General features: G+C 45.3%; 1 non-coding gene across 1 annotated transcript; it reads left to right on the forward strand.

Moving 5' to 3' along the window:
- The first annotated feature begins 10,946 nt into the window (after window positions 1-10,946).
- Window positions 10,947-11,017, forward strand: Trnak-cuu (transfer RNA lysine (anticodon CUU)). The gene has a single exon. It is a non-coding gene; the product is annotated as a tRNA-Lys (tRNA).
- Window positions 11,018-15,673: the final 4,656 nt, after the last annotated feature.

A 15,673-nucleotide genomic window follows, 5' to 3' on the forward strand; every position in this document is an offset into this window, starting at 1 on the left:
ATGTTGTAATGCAGCAACCTATCCTCCTCCTTATTCTGCTCTTCTCATCATGTGGCCCCCACTTAGCAGTGAGTGAGTGAGAGAGAGGATGATGGTGATGATGGTGATGGTGATGATGATGATGATGACAGATCTGTAAGGAAAGGGGGTGTTTATTGACCTAGACTAAGGAGCAGCAACCCAAAGTGAAAATCCTGCCTAAAATGTCTTCCCACTGTTCCTTTCCATGTCGTGCTTGCCCACCCTGCCAGCATTTGTCTCCAGCTCCACCACATGGAGGGGCCCTCTTTTTCTAGATTATTCATATCACCTTCTCCCCAGCTGACACACAACATCTTTGTGAGTTCCATTCTCCTCTGTTCTTTTGATGTTGAATGCAGAGATAAAGGCACTCAGTGTGTGATGGGTGTTTGATGCTGATGGGCCGAGGCAAACATGGTAAGGTGAAGGTTGGCATGGTTGGTAGAAGTTCCCATTTCTCATGACACTGTTTTTCTACCATTGTTGAAGTTTGTGGTCATGAAAGGCAGGGAGGGAGAGAGAGAGGGGGAAAGATGAGAGGGGAGGGAGGAAGGAAGGGAGGGATGGAGGAAGGGGGAGAGAGAGGAAAGAAGGGAGGGAGAGAAGGAGGGGAGGAAAGGGGAGGGAGAGAGAGGGGAAGGAAGGGAGGGATGGAGGGAGGGAGAGGGAGAGAGGGAGAGGGGAGGAAGAGAAAGAAGGATGAGGGAGGAGGGAGGGAGAGAGAGGGAGAAAGAGGAGAGAGAGAGAGAGAGAGAGAGAGAGAGAGAGAGAGAGCGCTGAGGAGGAGGCAGATCATGATCTATCTTTACCTGAGGAGTTTCTTTAGTTTGCTGAGGAGATCTAGGAACTTGAGAACCACATGTTCAGGGGCAGTGAGACCTTGTCACCCTTGCTCGTCACACTTGCTTGTCAGCAGAGTCCTTGTTTTTTTTTTTCAACATATGAGCCCCAGCCTCCCTGCCTTCCTTAGAACACTGGGTCTTCACAACACTTGCCTCTGTACTCTTGGGGTCTAGCTTGGTAGTAGGTTTCAAATAAAATTTCCTGTGCTTTGATGTGATACTCCATTTTTAGCATTATTTTAAATGACTCACAGAATCCCAGTGCGCCACATGTGCCCGTATGCCAATATTACCTCCATGATTGATCCATTCAGTTCCTGTGATTATTATGGTCTACTGAGCACAGGGTCTCGCTCTCCTTTGGGAAAGTCTGTGCCTCTCCCACTGCCCTCATTTCACACTGCAGGAATCTGCCCCTGGCTAGAGGAGCCACTTACCAGTTCTTGCCTAGAGCTTCCCTGTGGGTCTGGGTCACAGTCCTCATTGTATTGCTCTATCCTTTCTCCATTGCCTCCACTGCTTCTTGCTCTGCCCAGGCCTTGACATTTTCAATTCTGTCCCCTATATTTTGCAGATCTTGAGAATTCTGGACACTTACATTCATAGTTCTGATTCGATGCTCTGAGGGAGGCAGCAGAGGTGGTAGCTTGCATGTTAAGAAGCAAGGCTTAGCCTCCCTGTGCCACCCACCCCTTCCCCTATTGAGACAAGATCAACCAAAATCATTTCTTGAGTGTTTCAAAACTTCTTGCAACTTAACTGTCTATAGCTAAATTAATTCTGCACTCCACCTCATCAAATCCCTCTCTTCTTTTCCCTATGTGCCTTCCTAGCTACTTCCCCCAGTTCAAGCTGCACCCAACAGTTGTCCTCTCATCCAAATCCATCAACACCTGTAATGTTTTTAGGCCTACCAGCATCTTCCATGTGTTCCTTTTCAGCTGACCTTTTGGGAAGAGTCCCACCCTGCACCCTCACCTCTCCCTTCCCTGACATTGTTTTTCTTGTCTTTCTGGTTGCTGCCTGTGTTCTGATGCCTTTCATTTTGGTCCTTCGGTCACAAGCTGGTCTTTAAATAAAAACAGGACAGGGATGCACAGGCATTGCAATATAGTTTAACCATAGTCTACACAGCCCACTAAGCTTTGATCTCCACCTACCTGCCTCCGTCTGTGTCCTGTGAGATCCCTCATCTTCTAGAACAGCACATCTTGAAAATCATGTGACTTGATGTGATTTGTGAGCAATCTGCCTCCGCTGTGGGAAGTGACCTTTGCTGATGTCTATCTGGCAGATGACTATTCAAATCTACCCAGGTTATCATTCCAGGGTAGCCGTCACTGGGCTCTCCCGAACAGGCAGCAGCATGCCACTTGTGATGTGCACTTGATCCAGGCACACATCTGGCTTGTTCTGTCCCATTGTCCTGTTTGTATCTGGGCCTGCTTTCTGCTCCCAATATTAAGGTTTTGATTTAATTACAGCATGGAGCAACTTGGAAGGAAGGGCACAAGTGCCTGTCATCAAAGATATGGCACTGTGTCCAGATGGATGTTCTTCAGTTGGAGTTTATATTTAAACTTCAGTTGGCGTGTATCGTTATTTTGCTTACATAAGTCGCACATGGTCATTAAGAATTTGGTATATAATCTTTTAACTGTTTTCCTACGCATACCAATACAGAATGAATGCTTGAATTTTGTCATATTTGTATAAACAGACATACATATAAACATAATCATCGTGGATTTCTTCAGAGACCATTCTGTTTGAAGGAACAGGATGAAACCCTTTTGTCCCTGTTGTGAGTGGTTCAGTTAGAAACAGAAATCGTATGCCCTTCTGTTGGCTACAGCCTTGGACAGAAAACAGGTCTTGTTCTGGCATGGCAGCCGCTAACATGAAATTTTTTTTAAAACAGACATACGCATCTCACACCCCATGACATTCCTGGTAGTGTCCTGGAGACTGCCTTCTGCTGGGGGCCATAGAATGACTTACTGTTGTCTGTCATCTGCTGCCAGATTGAACGAATGAGCTAAGCTTTCAGCTTTCACAAGGAAACACCGTGAGCAGGTGCCAGAGATCCCATCATCCTCTAAGACTTCTCATTCCTGCTGTGCTCTGGGGGCTGCTACATCCCTGTCGTAGAAGCTGCAGCTTTTCCAGGGACAATTCAGCCAAGAACCCCTCCCCTTAGTCCCCACAGTCTCACTTTGGGGCTGCTTGATATGCAGCCAGCATCCACTCAACATAATGTGCCTTACCTGCCAATGTGCTTTGAGGGATATTGTTAGCATTAAATTTTCCATTTACATTTTCATGTTTGACATAATTGAGGAATGAATGCTCTTATGAAAATTAAACTTGTGGTTCTCCTGGGCTGCTGTAACCCTGTTAAAATGTAATGTGATTTTTGATGCTTCTTCTTGAGGTTTTATTAAATAGAATATCAGGATGACTAATTCCCTGGGCCTAAATGCAGGCTGGGAAGCAGCATTATTGATAGGGCTGTGTCCAAATGGTCCTCTGTGCTCAGCCTCTAATGGCCTAATAATGCATTATACTTGAAACAGAAAGACTTTGGGCTGTAGTGCTTATTGCCATTAGTGAAAACACCTGGATGCTCCATTCATCAAGGTTACATCCAATGGGGCCCATTTGTTTATTAGGCTGTCAGTAAACATCTTTATTTGGTCGGGTTCAGCCACATTTGGCCACCCTGGAGAGATCTCAGATCCAGCCAGGGAATTTCTTGTGGTTTCTTGTGATTAGTTTTTTCATTAAAAAAAAAAAGAAAGAAAGCTAATACAAAGTTAGAGGAGGCTTTATAAAGAACACATTTTTGCCTCTCGTAATCTGTGGGGATGGCAGCAAAGATCAGAGAGGTAGCTCCTGGACGTTCTTTCTTTCAGCAGTTCTTGATGGGGCAGCTGGGCTTCCTTCCAGCTGTAGAGCGTGGACCAGTTCAGATCCCTATGTCTCTCCTAAAAGCTCTGAGCTGTTCCTCTCATTCCTCAAGCCTTCTGAACTCAGAGCATGGCCACACCCCCTGGAAGGATAAATCTATCTAGCATGGAATTCTTCTTTTGTGGCATTAAGAGAGCTTGCCTTCTCCCTTCCCACCCTCCCCAGCCAGACATTTCCTGCTCTAGGGACTTCTCTTTCAAAAGGCCTGAGTATTCAACTGTAGTATCAAACCAAGAATGCTCCAGAATGTGCTTTGTTTTAAAAGCTGGGTTTTCAGAGGAATAATGCATATGGAATATAGAACCCAGGTATAGTTTAAGGAGATGGACATAATAGTTGCCTTGATTTGGCCATTACACATTGGATACATACATTGAACTATTGCTTTATATCCCACAAATATAATTAGTGTGCCACTTAAAAATTAACTTTTGAAGGAAGCCAATAAATACAGTTTAATATGTTTTGCCATATGTAATCCTATCAAGTCAAGATGAAAATCTACCAGTACCCACTAAGAGTTGTTCACACAAAATCCAGCTCTCACTTCCAAGGGAATAAGAGACAATTGTTTCTGAGCCATACGAGAGGTCACAGGCTGAGAACACAGGCTTGGGTGGGCGCTAGCAAGAGATTTTAATATGGCAGCTGTCTCATGAACTTTTTATAGTCTCAGAGCAAAAGGAATAGATCAAGGAATTTGCCACATATATGTGGGCTGGGTAGAGGTCATGGGTAATTGGGTTACAGCAAAATGGGAAGCCTATAGTTTCTAGGTGCTATCTGATGACAGTCTTAACTTCCAGATTGGGTGGAAGACAGTAGATTCTGGTGCCCATACAATTCTTTACTAGTCTAGGAATCTGGGACAACATTTTGAAACTCTCTGGACCTCACTTTACTCATCTGCACAATGGACTGGAGATGGTAATAGAGTCTGGCCCACTGATTTGTCATAGAGAATAAATGAGAGGACACATACAGAGCATGCACAGAGACATACGAAGTGACAGTTGAAGGGATGTTCCAGCGAATACAGAGTTGGACACTGAATGACTCTTAAGGAAACTAAAGGCAGCCTAAGAAAACGTGGCTCTGGATCTGTAGCATAAATCACTTCATAATCTTCTTCTAACCAGTCTCGTAGTCCCATGGAATCTTTAGCATAGGCATGACATTCCCCGCCCCCTGGGAACTTCAGGTCACAAAACCTTTCCTCTGTCTCTACTAATCTACCAGATGCCACGCTGGCAGTCCCATGCTCCAGATTCCAGGAATCTGTCATGAGATTTTGAATTTTTAGACCACCCAGGATTAGTCATGAAGGAGATTCACCCAGTGTTTCCTCTTTTTAAAAAAATGCTTTTAAACAAACTCTAAACCTTTGCTTTTCAGACCTGACAGGAAAGCATAGCGGACTGATGGAGGGAGGGGATGGCTATCCAGGGCAAACAGCATAAAGGAGACAAGTGGCTGCAGCTAGAATTTGTTGCTGCCTTCCCAAGGTGCTTGTCTGTGGCAGCTCAGCAAGCATTGGATTATGCAAATGTGCATCCCTCAAATTGTATTATGCGTCTCTTGTTTGGATGCACAGAATTCTGAATTTGCATAACTGAAAATGTGTTCTAGGCACATTCCAGATTTGTCACCTGGAAATGGAACAAAACATGTCAGAGGTGGGGGGGGGGATTATGTGTTGGCTCTTAGAAAAAACATGTGCTTGGGAAAGATTCAGGGGGCCCATCTTTTTGTAGGCACCGATTTTGTGCTCGGTAAGATGGAGTGAGATTGGCAGAGGGAGCAGGAGTCAGGGGTCAGCTTGGACTATAGACAAACCTACATGGAATGAATGTCCTGCCCAGAGAGAGGATTAGGTGGCTCATGTCGCAAGGATACCTAGTGACCTCTCTTAGCTGTGTTTTGCTATCGAGCTCTGGTGTTAAAAGGTGAGTAGGGTAGGAAAGGTTGTTCTCTGAGAAGCAAAGATTGGCAGGGGCTTTCTCATTCTATGTCTCAGAAGCTGTCTGCTGCTTCACTGTTGGGCATCAGTGGCGAGGAAAGGCGACCACACATTTTCAAACTCTCTGGACCTCACTTTACTCATCTGCACAATAGACTGGAGACAGTACCAGAGTCTGGCCCACTGATTTGTCATGGAGAATAAATGAGACAACACATATAGAGCATGCACAGAGAGAGCCTAGATTCTGCCACAGTGCATCATGGATTCCCTTTTCTCAATGGCTTGTATGTTTTAGGTGAGATATTCATTTAAGATGAGGTGTTCAGGCTGTGTGATGGTGGTGCATGCCTTTAATCCCAATACTCAGGAGGCAGAGGCAGATGGATCTCTGTGAGTTCCAGGCCAGCCTTACCTACAGATCAAGTTCCAGGATAGCCAGGGATACACAGAGAAATCCTGTCTCAAACAAAACACAACACAACAAAACACCAAAAGAAAAAAAAAGAAGGGAAAAAATGAAAGGTTTTCTTCAAGGCTGTCTGGTTGATAGTCTAGAGTATGTGTCTTTATGCCTTCTGCCTCACTTGCTTAAGCATTTCAAAAGACCGCCCCCCCTTCAAGAAAAGCATGTCACGGTTGTGGGCCCCCACAGGGCTCAGATGATGGGAAGATGTGTGGGTCCAAGAGCTAGAGGGGACTTCTGTGTCCTTTTCAATGTGGAGTCAGATTGCCTCGAGATCCCCAGAGTTTTCAGTGTATGTGTCAAGGGCAGACAGCTGTAGATAAGGAAGGAGTTCTGGGGATAGAGGGTATGAATGATATTGTGTACAGCCTGAGGGTGAACACAGGGGTATATCTTCCGTGGAGAACTGTATAGCCACAGCAGACACAGCAGCATGGTGAGCTCTCGGGATCATGAGCTCTCGGGATCATGACAAAGGGTATCTGTGACTTCTATAGTCAGGCCCAGGGTCTGAAGGCTTGCTAACTGGAACCTGGGAGGACAGTGCTGTTTCCTGGCTCTTTGGCATTCCATAAGCATCCAACTGTTACAGACACATCCCAGGAAGGACTGAGGTGAGGATGATGCTCATGGGGATTTGTTCCCAGCCATTTGACAGAAAGTTCCTTATACCAAAAATGACAATGGGGAAGTACAGACAACTGAGCTCATAGATTAAGATGCATGCTGACTTTAATGTCCCTTGACAAGAAACTCACGGAGAAGCCAAGCATGGCTGGCAAGGTGGTAGATGAAGGACACGAGAATGTTTTCCAGGAAGTGTGGGCAGGTGGAGCAAAGGCTCTCTTAGACAGCGGAACATGTTTACAAAGCAAGTGAGATCTGAGGGCCGTTGGCAAAATGATAGTGTTTTAGACATGCAGGGTACCCTGGACTTCCCACATGAGCTCTGAAGCCAAGGGTTCTCACACCAGGCTTATATTTGTTGCAGACATGCTGTCAAAGCAGGAGCCCAATGAGAGTACAGCCCAGAAAATAGGCAGCTTGCAAAATAGCCACTCCATCAAGCCTAGTGCTAGGGGTGTCTTAAACAGGATTGGAAATGAGATAGCTTTTTATGATAGGCAATGGGTGTTGGTCCTATCTCAGGACTAAGGAACACTGAAGGGAGGTGGACAGGTGGAGAGCTTGGTGGATCTGCAAGCAATGTTGGAGAGAAGGCAGGAAGTAGGCAGATAACAGGGTCTGTGCAATGACTGAAGTGAGACATTATAGGATCTGGAAGGAGCTGAACAAGAGAGTGGCAATGGGAACGCTCCATTGGCTTTTGTTGATCTTTGATTTAGTGTTTTGGCTGCAGAGAGACTTCAGAAAGTGTGACTCAGTGAGAAGATTGTTCTGAGAGCCCCATGAAGCCTTGATGAAGCTTCCTTCCGCTCACCCATCATAGAACATCAAATGCTTGGAAGTAAGGAAAGGCAGAAACTTGTCGGAGAGCCAGAGCACCTCACAGGACAGGCGAGGACAATGCTTCCGTGTCGCAGTGCCTTTGTGTATTAAGGGCTTCTCTCCTGTTCAAGGTTCCTGAACATTGCAGGGTGGCAGGAACTGTTCGTCCCTGGTTGAGGTTCCACTTGGAGATATGCTTCGTGATGCCTGTAGTAGAAGTGGAGCATGCGGCTAATTATAAGGGGCTCTTGGAGCTGCTGCAGCTTGAATGTATTTGAAGACTTGGACCCCGGACGGATGTTGTGGGGCCTTAACAAATTAGGGCTTTGCTGGAGAAAGTGGATCGCAACGTGTGAACCTGATGGGTTCAGCCCTGCTTCCTGACAGCTGCATGATAGAACCAGATACCTTCCACTTCTGCTGCTCCAATTGAGGGAACTGGAAGTCTTTTGTGCTTAGCATTGCTGAATGTGGTCATTAGAAGATAGTGAATGTTTCAGAACAGGGTATCAGCTGGGTAAAGGTTCAGGAGACAGGTCACTATGACTCTGCCTATTATTCACTTGTCCTTATCTAAGTTGGTACTATCCACCAAGGCTGCCTATTTACAAGGTCTATGACTACTCAGGCTGGTAAATTTCCACAAAAGCTGCCTGTTTACAATAGTTTATAGCCCTCTGTTTCAGTGTTTTTCCACAGAGACCCAAGACTTTGTGTTAGCAGACATGTAAGTCAGGCCTATTGCTGATTTTAGGCTTATGGCTGATTTTAGGCCCTCAGTGTATAAGCAGGGCTGCCCCTGACAGCTCCTCCCTTATCCAAGTATAGAAGGGCCATGGTGATTCTAATCTTGCCAAGGCAGGGATAGAGGCCTGACCTCCAGTAATTAAAGGGGACCTTGTAATGGCTCTGGTCCTCCTGTCATTGTCCAGTGAGGCATGAGAGCCATACCCATTCCAATGTCTTTTTCCTGGAGAGGGGATACTTTTGACATCAATCCCTATGCAGTCAAGCTTGTCCCTCAGGGAACCCAGAAACATATTTTTGACTTTTATTTATATTTCCTTGCAGTGCTTAGCCTCGCAGCCTATGCAAAAATTTAGATCGCCAGTCAGAGGGGGTTCTGGGTGGTCCCTCTCTGCTTGATCTAGGGGCGGAAGTCCCCTCTTTTAGGTTGGGTGGAGATGGGATTTGGGAACACCCTGGATAGAGTAACAACCTCATCTTGAGTCTCATGGTCCTCCATAGCTAACTTATGACAATGTATCTGAATAGATTTTGCTATCAGATTATCTATCTGTTGTTTCACAAAGTTAGTCAGCCTATTTAAGGCCCAGGAACCAAAAGAAATAAGCAAAAATAACCCAATTAATGGTCCCAAGATGGAAGGAAGTAGGGTTGACAATCATGGAGAGGTTGAAAACCAATTCTTGTACCAGCTCTTCTCTTTCTCTTTCTCTCTCTGTCATTTCTTAAGACCTTCTCTGGCCTTTTTCATGCTCTCTTTAATCATTCCTGTTTTGTCTATGTAAAAGCAACATTCTTCTTTAAGGGCTGTACACAGTCTAGAGCTGTATACATTCTAGAGCTGTACACAGTATTTTCTATTGTAAAAGAGTAAACCAAGTCCAATAAAGTTCTTTGCAATTTTTGGAGATTGCTTCAGACAGCGGAACGAGGGATTTCTTCAGATTAGTGATGTCAGTCTATAGCTGTTTGATGTCCTTGTCAAAGGCCCATTGAAGGTCTGAGTAGTATAAGTCCGGAGGTCAGCATCAGGATTAGAACTACTAACAGTAGACATCACAGGTGATTCATTTTTACCTGGAAAGGAAAAAGAAGGGAATTCTCAGGGAGATTTCTCTTCCCTGGATGTCAACTGTTATTCATCTTATTTATAATTGGGCCTGGTTTTGTGGGGTATCTATTTATTTCATTAATCTTTTTGGCGCCATTTAGCTGTGCCTTCTGTGGTATCAAACAGGCATATCAATCCTCGGCCCCATATGAGAACTGGGTCCTGGCCATTCCATTTAAGGGTAAGAGGGTCCTTCCACATAGCTGTGGCATAGTTTTTATTGGTCTCATCGATGCCAGAGGCAGTCAGTGGCAGATTTGCCATGAGCTTTCAATTTTAGAAAGTTAAAAGTGAACAAGGCTTGATGGAGAGTATTTTTGGGAGACACATTCTGGGGGTAGAGTTTCCCCTCTTTGGTTTTTAAAGCCAATTTTTCAGAGTTCTTGTAAAATCAGGGCAGAAGCCTGTTCTGAAAGATATCTGTACTCCCCCTGAACACCTATGCTCCTGTGTCATCCCCTTCCCCACATCCTGCATTTTTCTGTTTATAACCCCTGTGTTAAAAAGTAAAAATTATGATTTGATAATAATAATAATAATAATAATAATAATAATAATAATAATAATAATAATAAAAACAACAAAAAGAAGATAGTGAATAGAGGAGCCCAATGATAGACCCTCCATGTGTTTGTGAGTGCAATGCAAAGGCGAAGTGTTGGCTGGCCCAAGGAAACAGGCATGGTGTTGCCTCCCATTAGTAGGATATATACCCCATTAGTAGGCTATAAGTGGAGAATCAAGCCACTGAACTCTCAGACTTCAGTTCTGGGTCCCTGTGCCCTTGGCTCTGAGTTGTCATCTTTCCTGCTGGAAGGAGTTGAGGTCCTGGGAGACAGACATTTCCTGGTATTGGACTTGAAATCCCAGTACCTTCTGGGTTAGTACATTATGTATGTTTAACTGTGGGGAAGAAATCTCATGGGCGGGGGGGAGGGGGGGAAGAGGGAGTCTGGCGGCCAGTCCCGTGGTGGTCTGGCATTAGGGTCCTGGGCGGGCTTTCCACACCGCCAGCGGAGGGTCCCACATTCACGCAGCTGTCGGTGGGTGGGCCGTTGGCTGCATCGGCAAGGTTCTAGGGTTCCAAAAGCTGGGAATCTGGCGGAGAGACCATGTGACACATGGAGTCTGGTTTTCCAAAGCTTTTATTGTTCATGACATGGTAAATGGATGTAGGTGGTACTTGCTTCCCCCCGCCAAAGGCCAGGGGAGTCTCATTTTATAGGGAAGGAAAAAGAGGAGGGAATAACTTAATTAGCTACGCCCCTGGCCTTTTGATAATTCATTAATATTTAAATCTCTGGAGGTAGAGACTTGTTAATCATGCCCTCTACCTGTGTCCTACGTGACTGAAGGTAACAGGTTAAATAGAGTTACCTCGTCCAAGGCTCAGTCGGTAGAGCATGGGACTCTTAATCCCAGGGTCGTGGGTTCGTGCCCCACGTTGGGCGCCAGCTGTGGGGAAGAAATCTCCCGGGGGGGGGGGTGGGGGGGGAAAGAGGGAGTCCAGTGCAGTGGCCGGTCCATGGTGGTCTGGCATCAGGGTCCCGGGCAGGCTTCCCATGCCACCAGCGGAGGGTCCCACATTCACGCAGCTGTCGGTGGGCTGGCCGATGGCTGCATCGGCAAGGTTCCAGGGTTCCAAAAGCTGGGAATCTGGCAGCGAGACCATGCGACACGTGGAGTCTGGTTTTCCAAAGCTTTTATTGTTCATGACATGGTAAATGGATGTAGGTGGTACGTGCTTCCCCCCGCCAAAGGCCAGGGGAGTCTCATTTTATAGGGAAGGAAAAAGAGGAGGGAATAACTTAATTAGCTACGCCCCTGGCCTTTTGATAATTCATTAATATTTAAATCTCTGGAGGTAGAGACTTGTTAATCACGCCCTCTACCTGTGTCCTATGTGACTGAAGGTAACAGGTTAAGAAGGAGATATGTAAGATATGTTAGAGGAGATAATAAAAACCTCTCAGAGTGCTTTGAAGAAGGGACCATCAAACAAGAGGCTGTGCTCAGCCCCTGGCTCCCTTGATGGCTTCCCTCCTAGATGGTGCTGGGGACTGTCTTGCTTCTTCTTCTTTTTAAAAATTTATTTATTTATTTATTTATTTATTTTATTTTATTTATTTACATTTCAAGTCATCCTCCTTCCTGGTTTCCCCTCCAAAAACTCCCTATCCCACCCTTCCTGCTGCTTCTATGAGGGTGCTCCCCCACCTACCCACCCACTCCTACTTCACCACCCTAACATTTCCCTATGCTGGGGCACCCAGCCTTCACAAGACCAAGGGCCTCCCCTCCCACTGATGCCAGATAAGATTATTCTCTGCTACAAATGCAGCTAGAGCCATGGGTCCCTCCATGTGTACACTTTGGTTGGTGATTTAGTTCTGGGGTATCTGATTGGTTAATACTGTTGTTCTTCTTATGGTGTTGCAAACCCTTAACTCCTCTATCGGGGTCCCCGTGCTCAGTCTAATGATTGGCTGCAAGCATCTGCATCTGTATCAGTAAGGCTCTGGCCAAGCCTTTCAGCAGACAGCTGTATCAGGTTCCTGTCAGCAAGCACTTCTTGGCATTAGCAATAGTGACTGGGTTTAGTATCTGCATATGGGATGGATCCTCAGGTGGAACAGTCTCTGGATGGCTTTTCCTTCAGTCTCTGCTCCACTCTTTTCCCCTGTATTTCCTTTAGACAGGAGCAATTCTGGGTTAATATTTTTGAGAAGGGTAGGTGGCCCCATCCCTCAACCGGGGGCCATTTTATCTCCATCTCTCAACTGTGAGCATGGGGTCTCCATCTTTCCTGTGGCCCACATGGTCAGGCATGTTGAATTCTGCTCTAGCATCCTTTCCCTGGACCACTTTTGACTCACAGCATCAAGGCCAGCTGAGAGCCGTGGCTGAAAAGTTCACAACTACAGCTGACTATTAGAAAAGCAAATATACACAAATCAATCGAAAGGACAGATGTGCCATCGAGAGTGAAGGCTCCGAGTTGACAGGATCAGTCCAGAGCTAATCCCCATGCTGCTGTTTTCGGCTGTTTGCCCTTCAGCAGCTTACATAACTTCTCTGAGTTTCCTCCAGCCTTAAAATGGGATGATGATGTTTCTTAATTTACAAGCCTGGCATGAATATGAAAAAGATTGTTGTACAGTGTCCAGGGCACAGATGCACCCAGTAAAAACATTGGCTTTTACTACCACTGTCCACTGGGATCGTCTACTCTTTCCCACTGTTCTTTCCACAGTATAATTTGGATATGTGGTTTGAGACTGGGCTTTGGCTCCTACCTGCTGGGATCTTGAGAAAGTATCTTGACACCTTCTTCTTTGGCTTTCCATTTCCCAGAGAATCCAGGACTCTGTGGATGCTGTAAGGCTTCAGGGTGAGGCAGGCTATAGATGATGGATAGGTGTTGATTGCCTCTCCCTCCTAAGAGGATTCATTTCAGACTTAGAAACCATAGGGAAGGACTTACAGACATGCTGCTTCTGCATTACTATGGTGGTTACTTTTTACTATCCTGGGATGGAACCTGGGGCCTTATGGATGCTAGGGAATGCTCTGGCACGGAGCTAGAATATCTTTGGTCCCTTTTCACCTTTTATTTTGAGACAAAATTGAACCAATTTGTTCAAGCTGATTCAAAATTCACTCTGTAGCCCAGGCATGTTGAAACCTGCCATTTTTCTGTCTCAGGCTCTTCAGAGACTGATATTATAGGCTAGCACCACCAACCCTGAGCCAGCAATGTAAGTTATAGAGGTTTCATTGTAAAAGTATGGCAACCATCCCCCACTGCCCTGTGATTGTAGTTTCTTAGGTCTGGAGTTGGGCCCAAGAGTCTGCATTTCTAACAAGCTTCCCAGTGCTAAAATGGGTCCAAGATCACACTCTAAGAACAATGAATACAAAGCAATGGTGGCAAAATATGGGTGCCCAAGTATCCTAGAGAACGACAAAAGGAAAATAGAATACCTTTCGAGATCCACATGTCTCAAGCCTCATCTGAGAGAGAAAACAGAGCAAGAACTCTGATGTGCAGAGCTGAGCTGACAGGAATGATTGCAAAGAAAGCCATCCATGAACAAGTCCATTTGCATAGGAAATAAATGAAGGGAAGATCCTGTATGGGGACAGAGTGACTGCAGCTGGGCATCCTGTTTCTTCTGTGCACTGGGGAGAGGAAGGCAGAGCTCCTTAATGGCCCTGGCTCCAGAAGGATGGAAGGATGGCACTTCCTGCTTCCTTTCTCTATCCTCACTCCATCAGGACCACAGCTCCTAAGCTCAGTGCTATGGATGCTGATGGTGGGGTTTGCTGCAGGAAGCCTGCAGCCATGTGTGTCTTTGGTTTACTTGGGAGCTCTCTCTGATCATGGGTTGCTGAGTAGTGGGATACTGAACAGGAAATACTGAGTCATGAGGAAATGGGGGGTGGGGAGGATGTCAGAGTCCTCCCCCATCCAGCCTCTGGGGATGGTGGGTTTGGTTTGTGTGTGGTTTTTAACCTCTGTCAGGGCTTCTGCTGTATATCTACCTCTAACGACCCCGCCCAAGGCTTATCACGCTCCCTCATTAGTTTGGAAGATTGCTCTGCCTCTCTCACTGCATTCTTTTGTATTTTCTCTTTGTCTTCCTTCCACTCTGTACAGAGCGTGATGCAGGGGTTCTGTTGTGGTGTGCTCCACATGGAGGACTCTGTGATTTGATGATTCAGCCTGTGAGTGGGAGACTTTCACCCCATGTTTTCAGAAAACTGGAGCAGGTAAATGGAGGAGAAAGGAGCAAAATTTAAACATTGAATTTATTAGGAATCTTCTAGGACCAGCCAACAAGAACAGTTCAGAACTTGGAAAGTGAGTAGCAACCCAAGGAGACAAGATGGCAGGAGCAACACCAATGCTAGTAATTGGCTGAGCATCTGTCAGTTTGAGTCACAATTGCCTGTATCTCTAGCCCCAGAGGCTCTGATATCCTCTTCTGGACTCTGGATACCTGTACAGAACTTCACCCCATCTCCCCATAGACATATATTTAGAAAAAATTAAAAACCTTCAAGATCATTTGGTTATTTAAAAAAACATAAAATGAAAACAAAGCAAACAAACCAATGCTGTTCAGGATGCAGACAAACATAGGCCCTTGATATTCCTGCAAATGATATAAATGAGGCCAGCCTCTGTAGATCTTAGTGTGGAAGTTTCTCAAACAACTGACCAATAGATCTACCATATGATCCAGATATACCACTCCTGAGTATTTACGCAAAAGAATTTAAGTCAGTGCATCACAGAGACACTTGCACATCAGTATTTATTGCAGCATTCTTCACAATAGCTAAGCTATAGAACCGTTGTAGATGCCCCCAAGTTGAACAGCTAAAGAAAATACGATGTGTATACGTAATGGAATTTTCTTTGCAACCACAAAAAGAGGAAGATTATGTCATTTGTAGAAAAATAGATGCAACTGGAGGTAATAATATTGTTTTCTCATATTTGGGAATCCTAGATTTTATGTAGATGAATAAAACCATGCATTTATGGCAAGGAAATAGAAGCAAAACTGTCTAGGGACCAAAGGGGACCAATAGGATGGAGGAGGGGAAAGACTTGGAAAGGGGAGTGCAGGAAAGTATGGGGTGTGTCCTGGTTATTTTCTGTTGCTGTAAGGAGGAGTTTATTTGGAGCTAGTGGTTTCAGAGGGTTAGAGGCCATTACCATCATGACAGGGAGCATGGCAGCAGGCAGGCAGGCATGGAGCAGCAGCTGAGAGCTTACAAGTGATGTGCATGCACCAGACAGGGAGAGAGCTCACTGGTAATGGTGTGGGCTTTTGAATCCTCAAAGCCTACCCCTGTGAAACACCTTTTCCAACAAGACTATACTTCTTAGTCTTCAAATAATCCTACCAATTGGGGACTATTCAAGCATGCAAGCCTATGGAGGCTATTCTAGTTAAAACTACCATGGGGGTGGGAAATATGTTCAATGTACAATGTGCAATTTGAAAATGAAAATAAACTTACACTATATATATATATATATATATATATATATATATATATATATATATAACATACTATGAATATACACAATG

Source organism: Arvicanthis niloticus, chromosome 8 (genome assembly GCF_011762505.2).
Source record: "Arvicanthis niloticus isolate mArvNil1 chromosome 8, mArvNil1.pat.X, whole genome shotgun sequence".
Classification (NCBI taxonomy): Eukaryota; Metazoa; Chordata; class Mammalia; order Rodentia; family Muridae; genus Arvicanthis; species Arvicanthis niloticus.